Source organism: Saccostrea cucullata, unplaced genomic scaffold (genome assembly GCF_032062105.1).
Source record: "Saccostrea cucullata isolate Sc308-1 unplaced genomic scaffold, CSIRO_AGI_Scuc_v1 ctg1460, whole genome shotgun sequence".
Lineage (NCBI taxonomy): Eukaryota > Metazoa > Mollusca > Bivalvia > Ostreida > Ostreidae > Saccostrea > Saccostrea cuccullata.
The window spans coordinates 49,262-72,221 of record NW_026918053.1 but is presented as its reverse complement, the minus strand read 5'-3'; the positions used below and the strand labels follow the sequence as shown (position 1 = coordinate 72,221).

The 22,960-nt window shown below is 34.5% G+C and overlaps 1 long non-coding RNA gene across 1 annotated transcript; it reads right to left on the bottom strand.

Moving 5' to 3' along the window:
* Positions 1-17,498: 17,498 nt before the first annotated feature.
* Positions 17,499-21,686, bottom strand: LOC134240190 (uncharacterized). Its single transcript, XR_009986392.1, has 4 exons — positions 21,366-21,686; positions 20,364-20,436; positions 18,225-18,331; positions 17,499-17,829 (listed from the first exon to the last, which is right to left on the bottom strand). It is a non-coding gene; the product is annotated as an uncharacterized LOC134240190 (long non-coding RNA).
* Between the last annotated feature and the right edge of the window lie 1,274 nt (positions 21,687-22,960).

Sequence of the window (22,960 nt, the reverse complement as noted above, 5' to 3'; positions counted from 1 at the left end):
ATGTCATAAAGAGTTGACATAATGTAATGGAAAGTTGACTCAATGCAATAGTACTGTAAGTAAATGTCACAAAGTGTTGACATAATGTAATGGAAAGTTGACACAATACAACTGTGGTGTTCTATAAGGCAGTGACGGCGTTCCATAAGATTACCAGACTTAAGTCAGTTTGTCATCATGACAATGTGCACTTAGTAGGTGTAATGAATAACACTACTTTAAATAAAAGCCAATTCTAATACACCACAAAAGATAAATTTTCTTGTCGAAGAATTACACTTCCCCGGTAAATTAATACAAAATATACACTGGTGGATTAAGTGGGACGTACATGTGTACAACCCCTCCCCTAAAATTTCAAAGTATGATACGAATAATAATAATAATGCCATACTTTGGGACAATACCAATATTTTTGTGCCTAGTTTTACTCCTAAAATACACAAAAACCCAAGAGCTTCAGGGGGCTTTGCCCCCTGGGCCCTTTTCATTCAAAGTATGATATGACTAGAATTAATAATGTCATACTTTGGTACATATCTAACCAATTCCTACACAATTTTGTCTAGTTTTACTCTTTTACATACAGAAAAACCCCCTTCATTCAAAGTATGGTATGACCAGTTCATAATAACCAATACCACTATAATAGTGCCTGGTTTTAACTCTTAAAACACAACCCAAGATCTTCGGGATGGGGGTGTTACTCCCTTGGCCTCCACCAGGGCTTCGCCCAGGACCTCTTGCCTAAACGAAGTTATACACGCCCCTCCCCAAATCCTGTATCTACATATGGTATATAAATGATTAGTCTTTTAGAATCAATTGATCACCGTACGGTAGACAAAGAAGAAAATAAATAATCTGTCCTCTACAGGCATGAAAATAAATAATCTGTCCTCGACAGGCATGAAAATAAATAATCTGTCTCAAAAAAAATTTGCCCCCCCTCCCTCAGGATCAAATGGTCGTCCCCTTAGTTTGATCAATACCAACTATAGACACACATGTTCAATATATTTTTATTCGACAGCCATGGACAAAGTCGTTAATGTCCATATCCAGAGTTTTAATGACTTACAATACTCCAAGTTTAATTCTGATAGTTCAAGAAATTTTCGACAAAATTAGGCGCCGTATGAAAGGATTAAAATCTATTTGAACTGATGAAACTATCGATTAAAAATTCTAACCCCAATGATTAACAACTACCAGCAGATAACTACACTCTTAAATATACCTGATAAGTCTGAGTAGAAGTTTAAATCTATACCAACAGAAAACCAGAAGTCTCTGTCAAGACTGTAGCTCTACTGGTTTATACTTAAAACAAAGGAAGAGAACAGCAGCAGTTGGGACTAAAGACTTTAAAACAGCAATAAATAGAAAAATGATCCTTGCCACTCATCAAAATAAAAATTGATGCATATAATTGTGTATCTTAGTTTAGTCTACTTGTGTGTCAAGTTACTAGTATATGGAAATCGGACCAAAACTGTAAAATGAGAAGCTTTTTGAAAAAAATTCTCAGAAATTTCTATTTTTAGTAACCATGTCAATACCATTCATCAAAAGCAAAAACTGGTGGTCTACTTGTGTGCAAAAGTATATTGAAATCGAACTAAAACAGTAGGAGGAGTAGCATTTTGAAAGAATTTCTAAGAAATTTCTTTTTTTAGTAACAATGGCAACACCGTTCATCGAAATCAAAAACTGATGCACAGAATTATGTATCTTAGTGTAGTCTACTTGTGTGCAAAAGTATATTAAAATTGGACCAAAACTGTAGGAGGAGTAGCAATTTGAAAGAATTTCTAAGAAAATTCTATTTTTAGTAACCATGGCAACACCATTTATTGAAATCAAAAACCGATGCACAGAATTATGTATCTTAGTGTTGTCTACTTGTGGGCCATGTTATACTGAAATCAGACCAAAACTGTTTGGAGGAGTAGCATTTTGAAAAATTGTTTACAGACAGACAGACAAACGGACGACGGACGCACTACTATCGCATAAGCTCTTCTGGTCTCTGACCAGTAGAAAAATGAGCAAAAAATATTCCCATAATGTGAATTTACATTTAATCAGTTAGTTTACTTAATCATTTAAAGTGATTTCCCAATAGTAAAAGGACTACCAAACCACTTTAGGTAAAATAATGTATTAATAAAAAACAATCGAGTGGAATTTATATAACAAAATCAGGCAGTTCTCGCAACATGGCTTGCACTCATCGTGGCGGGAAGAGAGCGATGAATGGGCTCCCGAGCCCAATAACCCCCCCCCCCCCCCCCCAAATACACAACTCCTTCGAAGAAATTCAGTTTACTTAGAATCATTGAAGAACTTTGCTATTCCTTCTTCAATCTCTGTTACACATGATATAACAAGAGGCCCATGGGCCTTATAGGTCACCTGAGTATCATGTAACAACTTTCCAGCAATTGTATTTGGTTCGTGTTTTAATCCAAAAGCCATGAAATTTACAAATTTTGAAAGAGGCACCTTGCTAATCAAAGGGCAGATTTCAAAGCATTAATTTATTTTTAGTCAAAGTACCCCCCTGGTACCCCTGACCCAGCGGCTTTGAAATTATCTATTTTGAAAGAGACGGCCCCTTTCTTCATTATAAGGCCAGCATTTTTTTAATGTTTAGGTTTAGTTATGAACATGAGAATAAAAAAGTTCCAAAGGAGATGGAATTTTTTTTTTTTTGATAAATCAATTATTAACATTTGTACATTCTTTTTTTGTGCTATCCTAATAGGCTCCTTACCACTGGACACATAATGCTTACAAATAGGAAAGTAGAACATTTAATTGCTTATTTCATCATCTGCCAGTTTGGGCCAGTTATATAAATTTTGTGATGTTGATCAAAATATATTTTTAAAAAATCAATTCTTTAATAGTTTTTCAATATATCTTCTTTTTTTTAATATGTGTAGGTGAATGTGTAGACATTGTTCTAAAATTTACTAAGATGCCTAAAATTATAATTCCTACCATAAAACAGACACTGGGAGTATTGGGGAGTAGGGTGAACATTTTTTCAGTTAAGTGTAAAATAATTTTTCTGGCTGATACAAATGATACTACATGCCTGTATAAATTTGTTTATTCTAGCCATTCAATAGTTGAATTTTTTTTTATTTCTTCAGGTTATTGTTTATTTCTTCCTCAAATGGACTTAACTCCTCCCATAGTTTTATTCATTATATCTGATGCATAAGCAACCCTTTTCTGAAGAATGATGCTTAGACTGTAAATTATAACAGAGACCTAAACAATGTCGCTGGCAATATGCAATAGCTACCACGGGCAGTTTAAAACCTGGGGGAGGAAAATAATTTACAGTTACTTTTGAAACGAATACATAATTATCTCACCAGCATGTCATTGTGCAACAAAGTCGTCAGCATTTTATTTCTCCTTTGAATGGGTGAAACGTTTTGAATGGCACTCTTATCGATGAAATTTACACTTAACCAAGCTATCTTCTCAGATCTAGCTTTATTTACCCGCCGTTTCATCGTAAATCCGGAAGTGCGAGTTCGTAAATTTGAAATCTCGATCCCGACTCAAATTTGACATCGGAAAGAAATTTTTTTAAAAATTTTTTTCTGAATATTCAAAACCTTGAGCGGAGGGTTTGTAAAACTGAAAATAAAATAAATCCTGGCCTTAAATATGTAATAAGATCATTAGCATATTAACCAGGAGCAAAGGATTAGATGTTCAAAGAAATCATGCATTTCACTATATAATCATTAGAGCCCCACCCTAAAACAAGAACACCTGACCCTGGGGCAATAAAATTCACAATTTTGGTAGAGTCACTCTTGCTCATCATAACTATCTACTTCGTTGGTTTATTTAATATCCAGGAGCAGAGAAGAAGATTTTCAAAGAAATAATGCATTTTCACTAACTACTTATTTAGCCCCGCCCTAGCACTAGAACCCCTGATCCCAGGGCCATGAATTTCACAATTTTGGTAGAGGACTCATTGCTAGTTACAATCATGCAAACAGTTTGACTGCTTGATGTCCAGGAGTCAAGAAGATTTTTAGGGTAGTTCTACACTCGGCGCTAAATGGGCTCAATCTTAAAAAATCTGCTTTTATAAGTTAGATATACATCCCAGCAATGGATAGACACAAGAAAAATTATATGTCAACATGTTCACTTTTCCGCTATTGCCTATCGGTAAACATGCCCCGAAATGTAAAATACTGAAATTTACCTATCCTACATTTTGTTGTATTTAAATGAATTAAAGTCTAAATGTTCAACTTTAATACACAAAATAGAGTAAAGACTTGTTAGTAAACCATATATAATCATTGTTTTGCATGAATTATTATAATTATTTGCACTTTGCTAGGCTAACGTATCAAAATGAAATATGAGAAAATGTGCTTCACAGGCCAATCTCGGTCATTTTAGAAAAAATTATGGACTCAAACTTAAAAAATTTGCATTCTTTTTACTAAATAACATTTAAGAAAAATAAGAAGCTAAAAAAAATTATATGTTGACGCATTACTTTTCCTGGTATGAGCTCTACACTAAAGGGACCCCCATAATTTCATTCATCCAAAAGTAATATATTGCCACATTTTCCTGTAGTTCTGTTAAAGTTTGAGTGTATACTTGTATTAACAAGGTTGTACATATCTAAAACAATGATAATACACACCCAATACCTATTGTCCCTAAAAATTTATCTTATAATACTCTAAAACATTAATACACTTGTCCGTAAATTGGAGACAATGAAAATGGGCGTGATTGACTGATTCTCACAAACTGGACGCTTTTGTTACAGAAAGTAAGTATGCTGCGAGTGAATCAACTTTTTTCATATAATTATTATTCTAGCCTAAAGATAATTTTGCATTGTGATTGTTGGGTAAGCCGGTTTAAGGGGGGGGGGGGTATGCGTCTTATGAAATAATTATTATTCAGTGAATTTATAATTTGTGATGGATAAAATTAATTAAATTTGTCTAAGTCAAATCGTATTAATTACTTTTCTTGCGAATTATCACTATTAGCTTTAACTTGGCACCGACAATAGTCGCCCCGACTTTCATGTACTGATGTAGCATGTTCGTAGTCCGTATTATCGGCGCAGCGTATTACACATGTATCATTCACAGACATGTTGTTTTATTACCTAATTTTTTCTCTGTCAACTGTAAGTTCTCTTTTTAATTAATTGATCCTTAAACTGTAAAATCACTCAATGTTTGTACGTTTGTTGACACGAGCGACTTCGAGCAAAATCGTTACCGGATATTTCAAGCGCTGAGTAAAATTCAAACCAATATAGTTCAAAAATCAGATCTCGGAAAAATTAAGTGTGGTTCCGGTTTTACTATTCGTAAATGACGTAGTGTGAGTATAGACTTACTTTAAAGATTGCATTAATTTTAGTGGTTTTGGCCCCACCCCTCAGGCCCCAGGGGGGCAAGGATCATGAAATTCACAATTTTTGTTCCCCTTCACCCATAGATGCTTTGTGCCAAATTTGGTTGAAATGGGTTCAGTGGTTGCAGAGAAGAAGCTGAAATGTTCAAATGTTAACGCACAACGCACGACGACGGACGAAAACAGATAGCAATAGGTCACCTGAGTTTACTCAGGTGACCTAAAAAAATTCAGCCAAATATGAAATTTTTAAAAATGATATAAAAAACTTCAGCCACATATGAAATCGTCAAGTCCATTAAAGATTTGACCAAAGATTAATTTTTGGAGCATGCTATAGCTGCACATAAAGCATATATCTTACCTTTCATAGGTTGATTTCTTTTCAGATTTTCGCAACAAAGAAGAGATGTCATTTAATACAGGATTTGTGGGAAGGTCAAGGCCGCAATATGATAACTAGAAGGGTGGTAAAATATACTCAGTTTGTCTTCGTAATAAGTCCATTTAATGAAGCAGAGTCTAATTCGAGTTTACGCGCTTTACTTATGTTTACGAGCAGCTTATATTTCATGTAGTCGTTCGTGCGAGGTGGAACCAGTGCTTACGCAGCTAGGATAAGGCTGCCTGTAAATTATCAAACTGTTCAAACAATAGTTACTTCTCTGAACTACATATATATGACGTCATAATAGAATATGACGTCAAGTTACTGCATACTTGAGCTGACATGACGGGGAAAGTGTCATAATTATTACACGGCATGTAGATTTATTTTGGGGACTTGTTGGTCAATTTAAGTGTAAGGATTGTTTTTTAAGCTCGAGTGCTGTTAGGATGTTGAGCATTTGAAATTGAAAGATCCCTATTCCTTTTGCTTGTTCAATATGCACATATTCAAACAATAGATAAATTATGTGTGAAATGCTCCCCTTACACGTTCGTAGACAGAGTTAGAATTTCTGAATCGTGTTTATATTGGACTGGCACAAGTGATAAACAAAGACAAATTGAAGATATTCTGCGTGAATTTACATGAGAAGTATGTCCTCTAGCTGAATTCTGCTGGGGGATTGTGTGTAGTGTATCCATTTTTGTATGAATCGCGAAAAAGAGTGGAAAATACCCCTCCCTATGTTGGTAAGTTTAATTTCTCGTAAAATATTTTCTAAACGAGTAAAAATTAAACCTGCCCCCAGCACATTTTATAAACCAGAGATCACTATGAATTGATATATGTAACAAACTTTGCACAATATTTTTGTTTTGCATTTGTGCCGAAGAGATTTTTGTGCAACAATTAGGAACATCATAAATCTTCGTTACGTGATCAACACACTTACGTGGCGTCAAAAAAATGCTTTATAATAAAACCTAATTGAACTATTATCTCAAGTTGACTCATTTCGTACAAGGATTACATATTAAAACTAAAATCTAGCTCAAAATAAGATGTCTATTTGCAAGGCATTTTAAGCCTTCGAACAGCCTTATCATAACTGCGTAGTTTTTTTTTTTTATTTTTCTTAATCCAGAATAAACATTGTAGAAAGACATATTAGTAATAAATATTGTATGCAAGTCTGAAATTTGAATTTTATCGCTGGATATATTGTACGACATAAATGACAGCTCGATCAGTTTGCGGTATTGACGTTCCATAGCAGAAGACTATGAACGGTGAAGACGATAAAATTTCGAGTATGACTCGTGCTCGAGATGGCATGCTGCGTTTCACATAGAAGTCGATGATAGAACATTGTAGGAAACGAGTAAGTAATTTACAGAGATCAATTCCTTTGCGAAATGATTCTTTTACACCAGAGTTTTAAACTGTAAATGTATTATATTTCGCAAGTACGATATTTGGCGGAAATTGAGTTTTGAACAAGTTAGTGTAGATGTAATTTCATTTAGCGCATTTCTTATCGTTCTGATTTACGTATATATATATATATATATATATATAAGTACAAAACATTTAGCGCTTGAATTAGCGGAAGTGTCTTTCCGCCAAAAGCGCTTAAAAGAATACACAGCCAAAAGTAATACGTTAACAGTACCTTGACCATTCTTACCGGAGCACTTTACAGCCTCCCGATGTTGGGAAGCTATCTAAAGATGCATTTAATAATATAAATGAACTTTGTTTCTGGCAAATTGAAACCACTGAACTCTTCACGTTTTGTTATAGATTTACATACTTTCTATGAAAATATGTAATTTACAGTTTGCACAAGAAATGTTTTGTTGGAGGATGCAATGCCATATGAAAAGAATCTATACGACAGCATTTTAGCATTTTTGTGATTTTCAGTAAACTTTGTTAAAAACATGAAAATAATGAATTTTTAATTGGTCTCCTATGATTTAATAAAAGACATATAGGTGACTCTTGTGTGAACTGACAATAGTATAGACAAATTTAAATTTATTTAGAGATTTTTTTGCTGAAAACAGTACGTAATATTAATTATGATTAATCATTTATTGGATGTAATCTCCAAAAAGTCGATCGAAGAGCTGGAAATTGTAGAGATATGCGGCCCGTCGAATGCAAGGATTTAACCAAAGATCACCAACACCGTGTACCTTTCCCTTGGCCTGGGTGAAATGAAAAGAAATATAGATAAAATCAAATTGAGGTTCTGGAACAATCTTTGTACATCAAGCTATTCCCTATTCTACAAAAAGCTCTTCATTGCAAGGTTGTGCTCTTTTGGTTCGGCGACACCAAGACCGAATCGTGGATTCCTAGCAGATATTCATATCCATAATCCATAATGAGGGAATACAGCATCGAGTTTCTTTTTCAGAGAGTACCTTTTGAATCGTGACGTTCCTCCAAATCACACCCGGAAGCAATTCGTAGGAACTGTAGTTGACACTGCTGCTGATCGTGAATGGAGGGAGAATTCAAATCAAATAGCTTCGCAGATACGCTGAAATACATGAAAAATTATCAATTTATCTCCTTTGGCTACTCGGTTTGAAACTTCCTAAACACACATTGAAACAAATTTCAGTAATTAGACTCTCGGTCGACATCGTTAAAGAAGAAGTGAACTACAAATTGTGTACGCGTACAACAAGTGATATTGCAGTGCATTTCCTCCTTGAATGAACAATGCTATTTGCTAGCAAAGGCAGCTCGATGGACGAAATAGTAAACCAGTTCCTGAATGTATACCGTGACTAGTTTCTGTAAGGCCTTGAAAGTATACAACTGAATTTCATATTTTGTACGATATACCACAGGTAACCAATGAATAGTTATTACAACCGATGTTCCATAATTATGTTTTCTTAAACGTGTCACTAGTCTGTCATCAGTGTTTTGAATTTTCTGCAAGTTTTTTAAGGATGTGGCATTAAGGTCAAACAGAAGTGCATAGTCATAATCCAGTCGAAACGTCACGAGTGATTTTACGAATGTCCTGCACGCACCCTCTGCTATGAGTGATGTTACGAAGATGGAAACAACAGGATCTAATGACCGACTTTACTTGGCAATCCATACTAAGTTTGCTGTCGAAAAACACCGCAAGTTTTTTTTTAACACAGGAAGCATTAGTAATGACTGATCCAGCCTAAGCGAGTTTACGTCCTGAAAACTCATTTGCCATACGTTTCGGAGTACTTATGATTAGTTCAGTCTTCTCTTGGTTATGCATAAGGTTGTTGTTTTTCATCCAGTCTTGTATATCAGACAGACACCGTTCAAGTCTATTGGCAATGTTGTCCCAACTGTTCTTCGGATTATTAATCAGGTTAACCTGTGTGTCGTCGGTATAACAATGATAATATATGTTATGTCTCTGGGACAGCAAATTTCTCCGATGGGTTTGGAAAACATTTCAATGAAAACAGATCAGTGTCCCGGATATCTTTAGAAACACTTTAAATTTTTAAAAATTTACTTTTAAATTTATTAATTCAATCAAGAAAATATACATTGATGTAAATGTGAAAATCTAGGATAAAGCGACGTTAATGAAATTCATTCAGACATCGAGTAACAAGTTTCATAAATAAATACAGCAGCTACAACAATGATAACAGAGACAGTATCCAATGGACCTGTTGCACCATATCCAGCAGTGCGGTTGGTTCCTTTCCCAAAAAGACAACTACAGCTGTCCGAAAAATGAGCTACAAAATAATTTTTTTTATATTTGTTTGCATATAAGTACATTCGCCGGTGTGGCGCAGTAGTTAGAACCTCTGTCCTAGAGTTGCGAAGTAAAGAGTTGATCCTTACGTCGCGGGGTCCAATCCCACTATGGGACGAGGAGACCGGTCAATCGGATAGGACATTATAAACCGAGGTCCAGTGTCGCAGCAAGTGCTGGCACGAAAAAGATCTCTGCTAATTGGTCCTTATTATGAGTGCCGAGTATAACATTTGCACTTCTCCACCGGTAAGTGGTAATCTCCATATAAGCGAAAAGTTCTCAAGAAGAACGTTATACAATCAATCGTTACGTTCAAACGAAATAAGCTAAATTGATTGTAAGTTTTCCTGTCTGTTGTTACCCGCGTGTCGACTCAAGAGTCGCGGAGTAAGGGTAATGGTCCTTGCGTATCGGCAAGTGGGTGCGTCTCAATGCAAGTAAAATCAAAGTACTCAGAAGTACCTCTGTACTTCTGAGTACTTTGATTTTACTTGCAGCCGGACTCATTTACAGAGTTGAATGGATTTCTTACATGAATCACGTTTATATTCTGATGAAAAAATTATTTTAAAACTATCAATATAAATGATGACACTGACAGTGAGTTTTTCAATCCTAATACCACGGTCCGACTTTGTCAGAATCAGAATTAATCTGGTACCGCAGCTGAATGTAAACAAACAGGCCAGTCTGGTTCCCTCTCCTGCTTTACCTCGTATGTGTAGAGAACTACGGTAACACTGATTATCAAAAATCCTTACGCTAATGAACTATGTTCTTTGACTTATGAAGTTTTCAAAGTCATTACTACTATAGTCTGTCCCACGACCGGAACGTCACTACTTTTTGCAAAATATCTCAAAATAAATAAATACCTTGGCTTTCAACCTATGTCCGATTGGTAGATTGATTTTTTTCCAAACTTTCTGCATTTATACGAACCCTCGAGGTCAACCGGTGTAAACACACGGCGGCAAATTCAAAGTCTACGGGGATTTAACATTTCCAAAATGGCTGCCACTTCGGAAGGAGATCCTGTATTATTTTTTATTCTTCGGAATTTTCCGTAGCCTTCCGTAAGTGACGTCATGTATGTTTCAACGCTGCGCACGTTGTATCTATTTACGCATGCGTTACAAAATAACGTGTTTTTGCCATTTTACCATCTAGGCCTTAAACGTATAATTTTTAAGTACTACAGCAGAATGCCACGGCAGAAGAAGACCAGACAAGCTGTAAAATCTCTGCAGGTATTATAGCATGATAACAGATACACCCATGTTGACAACTTTGAGCTATGCAGCTATGTTTGCAACCATGGACCTACGGTGCTATATTCTGGGATGTCTATAAATCCCTATCACAAATATTTCTGTATAAAAAAATGACTTTACCTTATGTGAACATAGCCCGGTATTTAATCCAACATAGAAGGCAGGACATTAAGCCTTTTATTCTTCAGAACTTTGGCATCCCCAAACAGTTACACATTGCATACGTCACGTGTACACATAAACCACGTAAACGTAAACATGTCAACCTATATCACGCACACTCTTGTTATAACCACTATATTTTCACATCAGCCATAACTGGAACACTATAATTCAATTGCAATTCATGTTCAAAACATTCTACACACGCAAAAACCTTCATATTCGGTCAAACATAATGGACAACAGTTTTGAAAGTTCCTGCTGTTGTCTGCACAGGCACCTGACGTTACTTATTTTTCTTTTAATTAAAAAATATACACATACCTAATAATTAGGTATGTGTATATTTTTTAATGAAAAGAAAAATAAGTAACGTCAGGTGCCTGTGGTTGTCTGCTATTGCTTGGACAAGAATGACGTCAGGAAGCGACCTTGCCCTTTATAGTGTGGTGAAAGGTCTATTCACACCCATGTAATTTTTACCCGAGTTGTTATTTTACACACGTAAGTAGTGGTAGAAAAGAAGTTTAAATTCAGTATACACTGTTTATGGTTTCATACAGGGCCGTGCCTTTTCTTTCACATTGTAATAAATAATAAAAATTATTCGAAGTCCAAAAACACGTCTTATTTATTCTTTTTATATAATATATATAAACAAGAAAGATAACTCTTAGATAATGAGTAATAATTAGTATCTCAATTGCTGGTAAGAGTTACCTCCCACACAAGTTAACCCCTAAAGCAAAATAAACTGAGAAAAACTTATCATGGTGATTCATTGTTCACAGTAAGGACAACAAATTATAAAACCTATATTTTCACAGAAGCAAAATCTTAAATATAATAGATGAATATAGTGATTCCATGAGTTGCAAATCTATATGCATAAGCTGTCTATTTTCATTAATTGTTATAATTTGTGCAAGTTTTTTGTATACATCAAGAATATGAGCCTTTCACAACTTCTAGATGGATTTTAACTTTAATTGTAATTTACATGTATAAATGTATAAAATTGAAATCAGAAAATAGCTTTCTTTGAAATACATGCAAGAAGTTGTGATTGGACAAAATTTAAAAAATATGAGTGCATTACAAAACCTCACATATTGTCTTGAAATTCAAATAAAAAAAAAAATCGGGGGGAGGGGGTGGAGCTATGCATTTTCAGTTAGAGGGGCACTATCAACTACCAACAAATCCTTGACAAACAAAGATTATTGATGGGGCACAAGCAGAAAGTAGTAGCTGTAATTTCTATATATCAGCGAAATCATTAAAGGGGGGGGGGGGGGCACCCCATCCCCTGGTTCCTACAGCTATGAGGGTTATAGCATTCATTTTAAAGAAAGCTGAGTTAAGAATTTTATGATTTTCTTTGATTTCAAGTTAGATAATACATCTATAGTAATAACACAGGAAATATTGCATATTCTCAAAACAATTGCTATCAATATTTAGTGGATGAGACAAATGATAAATCTACTGTGTTTAGAATGAAAATTGGGTCTCCAGAGGCGTTTACGATCCTATAATACTTAACAAGAGGCCCAGGAGCCACATCGCTCACCTGAGCAATTGGTTAGGAAAAAGCACATATCAGAACTGAAAGTTTACTGAGGTGAGAGGGGGAGGGGGGGGCTTGAATTTTACTACCCAGGGGGTCATGGTTTGAACAAACTAGAATCTACATTACATGAGGATGATTCCCTATGAATATCACTAAGCATGGCTTTGAATACTTGAAAAGAATTTTAGATTTTTAAAGATTTTTCCTATATATTCCTATGTAAAACTTTGATCGGCCATTTTCGGCCCATCCTACCCCCGGGGGTCATGATTTGAACAAATTTGAATCTACACTACCTGAAGATGATTCCACATGAGTTTCATCTTTCCTGTCTCAATGGTTCTTGAGAAGAAGATTTTTAAATATTTTTCCTATATATTCCTATGTAAAACTTTGACCGGCCATTTTGGCCCTACCCTACCTCTGGGGGTCATGATTTGAACAAACTTGAATCTACACAACCTGAGAATGATTTCACATGAGTTTCATCTTTCCTGGCCCAGTGGTTCTTGAAAAGATTTTTTAAAAATGCCATTAATTTTTCTCTAATTCATAATTATCTCCCCTTGGAAAAGGGCATGGCCCTTCATTTGAACAAACTTGAATCCCCTTTACCCAAGGATACTTTGTAGCAAGTTTGGTTGAAATTGGCCCAGTGGTTCTAGAGAAGAAGATGAAAATGTGAAAAGTTTACAACGACAACAACGACGACGACGACAACAACAACAACGACAGACAACGGACAAATTTTGATCAGAAAAACTCACTTGAGCCTTCGGCTCAGGTGAGCTAATAAAGCAGTCAAGTTGATACAGCAAAAGTTTTTTTTAAGGGGAAAAACTGTTCTTCATAGGAAGAGATAAGGTTAGACAATAAAAACTAAATTCAATTAAGCTCATCTGTATCAACTGAAAATCTTTGAAATGGATTACAAAGGTGTTCTGAATATCTTATAGCTCAAAAGAGTTCACATAAACAAAAACAGTGACCTTGGACTAGACTACATATTAAGTTGATCTAAAACTATTAATTTAACATTTTTTTGTAATGCACAGGTTCTTGACATTCTTAAAAAAGTGTACCAGGCATTTGAGCAAGAGAAGACACAGGGAAGGGTAAAAAACATTTCCAACCCTCTGAAGAGACTTTCCACAGCAACAGGTATGAAATATGACACAAAGACTCTGCTACTGATACAGACAGATATCTGTAATAATGGACCTTTACACCAAATATCCAGAATACAAGACCAAAAAATCTAATGTTAATTCTGAAAAAGAAAATCTTTAGTTATTTAAGTCAAACAAGAGGCCCATGGGCCATATTGCTCACATGAGCACTCTATTTAGATAAAGCAATATTTAGTTCAGAATTGACAAGTATATTAAAGGGTATATACATATGTTATCTCATCATACCCTAAGGATCCTCAAGTTGGGTTGAAATTGAGTTAACTGACACAATGTTTCTAGAGAAAAATATTCAATAGTGAAATGTTTATGATGTATAGTGCTGACAACAATGAAAATGACAGACCCATTTTGATCAGAAAAGCTTATTTAAACCATTGACTATAGTGAGCTTATATTTTCTTGCTTTTATAACATTAAAACATATTGTGAGATTATATAAAAAAAAAATGACAGAGTGACAGAGTTATCTGTTCTCTGCTTACACAGTAAGTCATTTTACATTTAAGAAATAAAAAAAAAACATAGTCCGTGCATTGTATCCTCTGATACATGAAGTACATAAATCTTTTAATATATTTTACTATAGGAATATCTGAAAGAACTCTAAAGGCAAATCTCCTGTCTGATCCAGTGACAACTGTGGTTGAGGATCTGCAAGTCCCTCCTGTACAGCAGAAGATCCACTCCAATAAGGGGCTCGATGACTTCGATGAGGACCTAGTGAAAAGGACCATCCATGAGATGCAGTTGAAGCGCGAGTATGTTTCTCTCCGTCGACTGTCAGATGTGTTGGTAGAAAGAGGATCAGGATCACCAAATCATCATTGGCAAGACTCGTGAAGAAACTTGGATTCAGGTAGGAATCAATTGGAAAAATATAACCTACAAATAAAGCATATAATTTTCAAAATTACATGTATTTATTAAATACACTTATTGACTGGATTCAAGGCCAGCATGCAATTTGTTGGACCTACAGGGTGAAAAAAAAGCATGTCCGTTTCGGACCCAGTCAATAAATAATGTTATACAAAATTGCACCTTTCATTATATTATCATTGTCCAATATCTTGCTCCGCAATCAAACATTGATTTTACATTACTGCTCAGTAAACAAAGGAAATGTTAGACTTTTTCTGGTATAGATTTATATAAGAACAAATTTTAAAGTATAATAAAAATAAGCATTGTTTGCATGCTTAACAAGAGGCCTATGGGCCACATCACTCACCTTAGCACTGTGGCTGGGAAGAAAAGCAAAAGTCAATTCAGTATTGAAAAGCTTAAATGCATATCCCAATAATAAGGAGGGGGATATGGTTTGAATTAATACCTTGAATCTACACAAACTAAGAATGCTCACATATTTCTTTGACATAATGTGGCTTTTTCTCCCTAAAATTTGAACTTTTATTTTGGCCCCACCCTTCCCCCAGGGTCAGGATTTGAATAAACTTTAATCTTCACTACCCGAGGATGCTTCCACATTAATTTAGTTTCATCTTTCCTGATCCAGTAATTCTTGGGAAGGTTTTTTAAACATGCCACCTAATTTTAACTATTTCTGAATTATCTCCCCTTGAAAGAGGGCATTTCCCTTCATTTGAACAAACTTGAATCTTCTTCACCCAAGGATGTTTTGTGGCAGGTGTTATTGAATTTGGCAGATTTACAGACGGACAGATATACAGGACTTCAGAACAAATGTGAAAAGCTTACTTAACTTTATCACCTTTGCACCTTTGTAACAAACATTTTTCTTTTTCTTTCAGATTCTACAAGTCTGGTTCAGATCGGAGGTTTATTGGTGAGCGTAATGACATTGTCAGTATGCGCCAAACTTACCTGAGGTCCATCCGAAACTTTAGAGAGGCGGGTCGTCCTATTGTGTACTTGGATGAGACTTGGCTGAACACCAATCACGTAGCGAGGGGAGATTGGGTGGACTGTCCTAGGACTTCTACCTCTGCCTTTGAGTCACACCGTGAAGGTCATGGGCGCTTCGTCCCACCTGGGAAGGGGTCTCGTCTGATAATTGTGGATGCTGGTTCTTCGGCTGTAGGCATGATCCCGGGATCAAGCCTAGTTTTTGAGTCGAAAACTGGCACTCAGGATTATCATGATGAGATGAACTCGGGAAACTTCACGAGGTGGTTCACTGAGCAGTTGCTCCCTAACCTACCGGGTAATTCAGTCATCGTGATGGATAATGCTTCCTATCACAGTCATCTGGATCCTGAGTCTAAGTGTCCGACATCGTCGGCGCGAAAGGCCGAGATCCAGTCTTGGCTTGATAGAAAGGGTATCCATTACACCCCGGCAATGTTTAAGGCTGAATTACTAACATTGGTGAAGCAGCATAAGCCTCGTCCTAAGTATGTGATTGACGATTTGGCTTCACAGGCAGGTCACACAGTTTTGCGTCTACCTCCTTATCACTGTGAGCTGAATCCCATCGAGCTGGTCTGGGCTGAATTGAAAAGCTTCATCGCCAGGAGCAACGCCACATTTAAGAAAGATAAAGTGATGGAGCTATTCAATCAAGCAAGATCAGCTTACGATGTGGAGAAGTGGAGGAGGGTCGAGAGCCACGTGATAAATGAGGTAGAGACAAAACTGTGGAAACTTGACGGAGTTCAGGATGACGAGGTCGCTCCGGTGATCATTGACTTGACGGACTCCGACGACAGTGACAGTGACTTAGACTCAGATTTTGGTGATGACGAAAGTGACGCTGACTCTGACGTTTCCATGAACTCCGTCGAGGAATCTGATGATGAAGTCACTTGTTGCATATGTGGTGACTATAATGCTCCTGGACGGTCACGAAAGATTGCGTGGGTGGAGTGTGAGTTGTGTAAGAGGTGGAGTCACCGCATATGCACCAAACCCTCTCTAAAGTCAGGTAAGTGCCTCCGATGTTGAAACAGTTTGTACGGACTGAATCCGCTTTCTTCATGAGTCTTCCTCTGATGATTGGTGAACTGTTCCTCTTTAAAGGTAAACGAAAGATTATTAATCATTAATTGATGCATGTATCACTTAGTGTTGGATTATAGATTTACATATAGGTATTCACATTTGAGAAAAATAAGCCATTGCAGTAAATGCTAAGAATTCAGTAAAATTTTGACATTGTTTGAATGTTCATAAATAGATGAGAGTGCACTGATTTCAAAGAAAAATTTAATTAGCAGACACAAATCTTTGTATCAGTTATTGATTTCAATGAATGGAGTTGCTTTTGTTACTAGTTTAATTTGGCAGAAAAACAGACTACACTAAAATACATGATTATTTTTATTGCTGTTGCAATGTTTAAAATCCAGGGGCTACTTTTCTCTGTTTTTGTTTGCCAGAACAAACAAGTAGAGCTACAGTCTTATCAAATACTTCTGGTTTCGATGTGTGACACATCTTCTATCCAATATTTAAGCTGACAAAATTTAATCATGCAATTTAAAATTAAATATTTGAATACTAAATAAATAAGGAACAAATTTATTAGACATCCAATTTATATATGTAAACTGTTTATAACATATAAATTGGGTAGCTATTTAATTCATTCCTTATATTTTTTTCATTCATCAAATGTGAGGAAAAAAGATGACTGCCTTGAAAATAATTTCAAATTTAAAAAAAATTAAATGTTCTGTTAGGCGAATCGATACATTTTTTTATGCAACTCATTGGAACATAGGCAATCTAATTTTAATGATATAAGGTAATTTTTTATCCATCAATGAAATACCCCTTTATGACCAGAGTCAAACTATTCAAAACTGAAAATATTTAAAGTCTCTTAGGGCAATGAGAACTTATTATATCATTGGTTAATCTATGATACATGCATTGTTTAATGATTAATTTGTCTTTCAAGAGGTGGGACTGTGTGTAACTAATCTTTTTTATGCATCTTAATTATCTACATTCTTGATACTTTACCTTATATTGCTGTAAACACTTTTTTGTCCTTTGGTCAAAATTTCATCAGTATGGATCAGCTATAACTGAAAATAAGGAAGGGCATTACAGATTTGAATCCCTATTGTAGATCCTTGCAAACTTATAAATCTATTAAAAACTTTTTGCACATACATGCTTAGATATGAATTTCATTTTACCCATCTAGTATATAGATATAGAGGTAACCATATCCCGTTAGTAAACTGCAGAAATAAATTTTAATGAACATGTCAATTTCACTGCAACTGGAATGAGTTAAATTTAAAAATACACTCAATGTCAACTGTAATTTATTCTGATCCCTAATAAATTCTACTTTTACCTGTTGCTTTATTTTAGTCATTCCATAGTTCAAATAGAGTACTGCATATGTGAACACAATATACTGCCTGATTATCTGATTAGTTACACACAATGTCCCCCTACCGAACCAACAAACCTGACTTTCGATGAGTGGAGCTGCTCCCCCTCCTCTGTATCTCCTGCATGTTAACTTTTCACAGGCCAGCATTTAGTCTCAGTTCCTTATTGTGATCCACTTCTCCTCTACAATTGGGACTTGCATGATCAATATTATTTTCCATTTCTTATATACACTTTGTAAAATTAATTGCAAGAAAAGTGGTTTTAATTCATGAGATATATTGAATAAATGATACATATTTATTGAATTTATGCATATCTATAAAACCCCTACTGATTTCAAATTTTCCTTTTAACATGACCAATTTACTGTGATTAAACCTACTGTGATATACACTGTATACTGTTTTTTTTTTTAACTTATGTATAAATTAATGGCAAGAAAAACCAGATTAATTTCAGTGATTTTGATTCATGTGTGTATATGTTTTTTGATCATGTTACACTGTTTACTATATTTAAGCTTTAATATAAGAATCATACTATATTTCTATTCAGTTTACTGTGATAAAATCTGCTGTGATAAATGTTATTGTTTAACTTAATATGTACATGTAGTACATTTGAACATATGAATTGTAATAGCAAGAAATGGTATAATCACTTGATTATTTACATTTTTTATTCAATATTTTATATTTTCACTCTACAAATTATGCACTTAAGCACTCTACGTGATAAAAACGTTGCCGTGATTATTGGTTTAACTTAATATCTAAATACTCTACTTTTACAATTTAGTGTCCCACTTCTACCATATACTCTGTATCAGTGATTGTTCTATATCTGAAAGATGCATATTTGTGTTCTATTACCAAAAATGTTTACATATTGTGAAAAAAATGTTGCTGTTATATACCCTCTTTTTTTATTTATTTTTTTTATCTTCAAATTCACCATATTTAGACTTACTGCTACTTATCAACTGACTCTAAGTGCTGTAGTTGCTATAGTTTCATACAGACATATAACTTGCTTATTCAATGCTTTTGTGCCCAAAATACACCTTAAAACATTTTATTATGACTGTATGTTTGCATTATGGATATATCATGTATTACTTAAGGTTCTTTCAACCAAACATTGAATGTGTACAACAAAGGTGTGGGTTTGAAATGCACTACTACATAGAGCTAGTTAAAAAAAAAAAAAAAAAAATATATATATATATATATATATATATATATATATATATATATATATATATATATGTATATGTATATATATATATATATATATATATATATATATATACAACAAACTAGTTATAAAGTTTGTAGTCAAGCACAGCAGTACCTTACTGCATACAATAAAGTTATACTTTTACATACATATGCTGAGTCCATTTTTACATGGACCCATGGATGTCATATGATTACAGTGGTTACATTCAGTACATATCTCAATGTTGGTTTACATGATATGGAGTCACTGGCACGACAGAGATGTCTGTAAACTTCCGTCTTTGTGACATTACCTAAATGCTTACATACAGGGCAAGATATTTAAGGAATTCCCCAAATATCTTAATTTCATATTACATAAAGCAAGTAGTGTCTGTGATTAAAATACTATAGGAAAGTTTCAAATGTTTGTCTGAATTATTTGTATTGATTTCTTTGATGAGCATAATATGTATTGTATTCATGCAGTGAATCACTGGGTTTTTTTATGGGATGACACTATACAAACTTCAGTCACTAAAGAATTTCTGAAATTTTCATTAATATTAATCCTCAGACTGTTACATGTATACCGGGTAGTTAAGAAAAACTAAAATTCTGCAATGATTTTTTAAATATAATATTTACTTTGTGATAATAAGTTATTAATCCACACCATATGATACCAACAATATTGATGTTGAAAAGAATTTATTGCAATATGAGTTATTGATTCATTCTGTTATGTGTGTTCATCTTACATGTAATGATGCAGATTTTCTAAAATTTTTGAAATAAATTCTTTGTGCATTCCATAAATATATTGTTTTCCTTTCGAAAATATTTTAAGAAGTTTTATGATTGAAATAAGAAATCTCATATCCCTAGACAATATGCTGCATAATGCATTATAATGAAAAGTCATATTATATACAGCTATACTTATCTTGTTTGACAAGATATGAAAAGTATGCATGGGTAAAAAAAGATACCTTCAAATAAAGTGAAAGTTTATCCTAACAGCGATGTCCATCAAAGGTGTGGCACCTGTTGAAGTCTCCTCAGCTGTAAATATGTCAATATTAAAGCTGAACTTTGACTTTATGAGGGTAAAAATATGTTTGCTCCCTGTAACAGTAAACCAATCAACTCAATCAATATATATGCAACTTTTACACAGTACTATAATCATGATAATTTAAATTTAACGCATTCTCAGGGTACATGTACATATAGAGGTAGCATCAGTAAACCCTGTTAATGTGGGTAGCATATGTGACCTGTATGTACACAATAAATTAATCTCTTTTTTATTTTTTAGCTTTTATGAAAGTTGATTTTAACTGATTTAAAGTAATTGACTTCAGCATATTTTAATTGACTGGGAGAATGTTTGTGAAATATGCTGTATTAAACATTCCATGTCTTGGGTTTTCTATATATCATATATATAAGCAAAATAAATAAATATTTAAAAAAAAATAAACAAAGAATTTTTAAAAGAAATCAGGAAAGAAATTTGAGTGCCAAAATATTGGTAATTTATATAGAAAATAGCATATTAGATACTTAGGGTAATTTTTTAGACATAAACAGTCTAATAAATGGATTTTCATGCACTATACATCTACAGCTAATTGGTGTAGAGTTAAAAGCGAAAGTAGACTTGTTAATGAAAAATTACAATTTTCTAACACAAATAGAAAGTCGGCATTGCTTTCCTAAATGTTATCCCTTTTCCTGTGTAGCTCTTTAAGCCAACTGATATGGTCAAATCAGTTCATTCATCAATGTTAGCCCGTAAACCGTTATATAGCTGTTACATATAGGCTGCATACCGTCTATAATGTAGGTCACTGTATTTCTGTTGTCTATAGCCAATACGGACGCGTGTGAACAATGCATTTAGGCATACTCTATCATAAAACTTAATATACATCTTCAATGAACGTCTGAACAGCAGTAGATAACAAAATTAACATTTAAAAACTTACCTTTCTGAACCATGGATGGTTCAACAGCCCGCCATATGAGGAATGAGTGCGTCCATAAGATGCACTGTTTCATATTCGGAGTATTCCCTCATTTATCACGATAAAACTCGCTGAAATATTGCTGAATAATGTGTATTTCTCATATTTGTATTAAAAACACGTTTATTTCATTTCTTTCTATTTAATTTTATTTTTTGAATTTTTCCTTTGGAAAGAACGACTACTCCCTTCGAAAACTGGTTCCCGGCCCCGTAATTCAGACGCTAATGGACGAGTTTACCATGTTAAATCCCCGTAGACTTTGAATTTGCCGCCGTGTGTTTACACCGGTTGACCTCGAGGGTTCGTATAAATGCAGAAAGTTTGGAAAAAAATCAATCTACCAATCGGACATAGGTTGAAAGCCAAGGTATTTATTTATTTTGAGATATTTTGCAAAAAGTAGTGACGTTCCGGTCGTGGGACAGACTATAATATTTATTTTATATAGATAAAACTTCGTTTTATTTTTGTTGCTTTATTTAGCGTTTGTATTATCTCAAAAGCGGTTGAGAGTAAGAACTATAGTTTTGCACGTAACTTTAAAATGGCGACTATGGGGTCAACATCCTGCCTTGAACAGGATCACATAAGCCGGCAATTGCTCTCTGAGCAATAAGCCCGGCTAAAAATTAGTTTAGACCATACGCGACTGTGTCTATCAACCAGAAGTCTCTGTCGAGACTGTAGCTCTACTGGTTTGTACTTATCAAAAACCATTGCACTATTTTATGTATCTTTGTGTAGTCTACTTGTGTGCCAACTTAGTTTGAAATCACTAAAACTGTAGAAGGAGTAGAGTTTGAAAGGAATTTCACAGAAAATTTTATTTTTAGTAACCATGGCAACACCGTTCATCAAAATAAAAAACCGATGCACTATTTAATGTATCTTAGTGTAGTCTACTTGTATGCCAAGTTATATTGAAATCAGACCAAAACTGTAGAAGGCGTAGCGTTTTTAAGGAATTTCACAGAAAATTCTATTTTTAGTAACCATGGCAACACCGTTCATCGAAATCAAAAACCGATGCACTATTCTATGTATCTTAGTGTAGTCTACTTGTGTGCCAAGTTATATTGAAATCAGACCAAAACTGTAGAAGGAGTAGCGTTTTTAAGGAATTTCACAGAAAATTCTATTTTTAGTAACCATGGCAACACCGCACATCGAAATCAAAAAACCGATGCACTATTCTATGGATCTTAGTGTAGTCTACTTGTGTGCCAAGTTATATTGAATTCAGATCAAAACTGTAGAAGGAGTAGAGTTTTTAAGGAATTTCACAGAAAATTTTATTTTTAGTAACCATGGTAACACCTTTCATCAAAATCAAAAACCGATGCACTATTCTATGGATCTTAGTGTAGTCTACTTGTATGCCAAGTTATATTGAAATCAGACCAAAACTGTAGAAGGAGTAGCGTTTTAAAGGAATTTCACAAAAAATTCTATTTTTAGTAACCATGGCAACACCGTTCATCGAAAACAAAAACCGATGCACTATTCTACGTATCGTAGTGTAGTCTACTTGTGTGCCAAGTTATATTGAAATC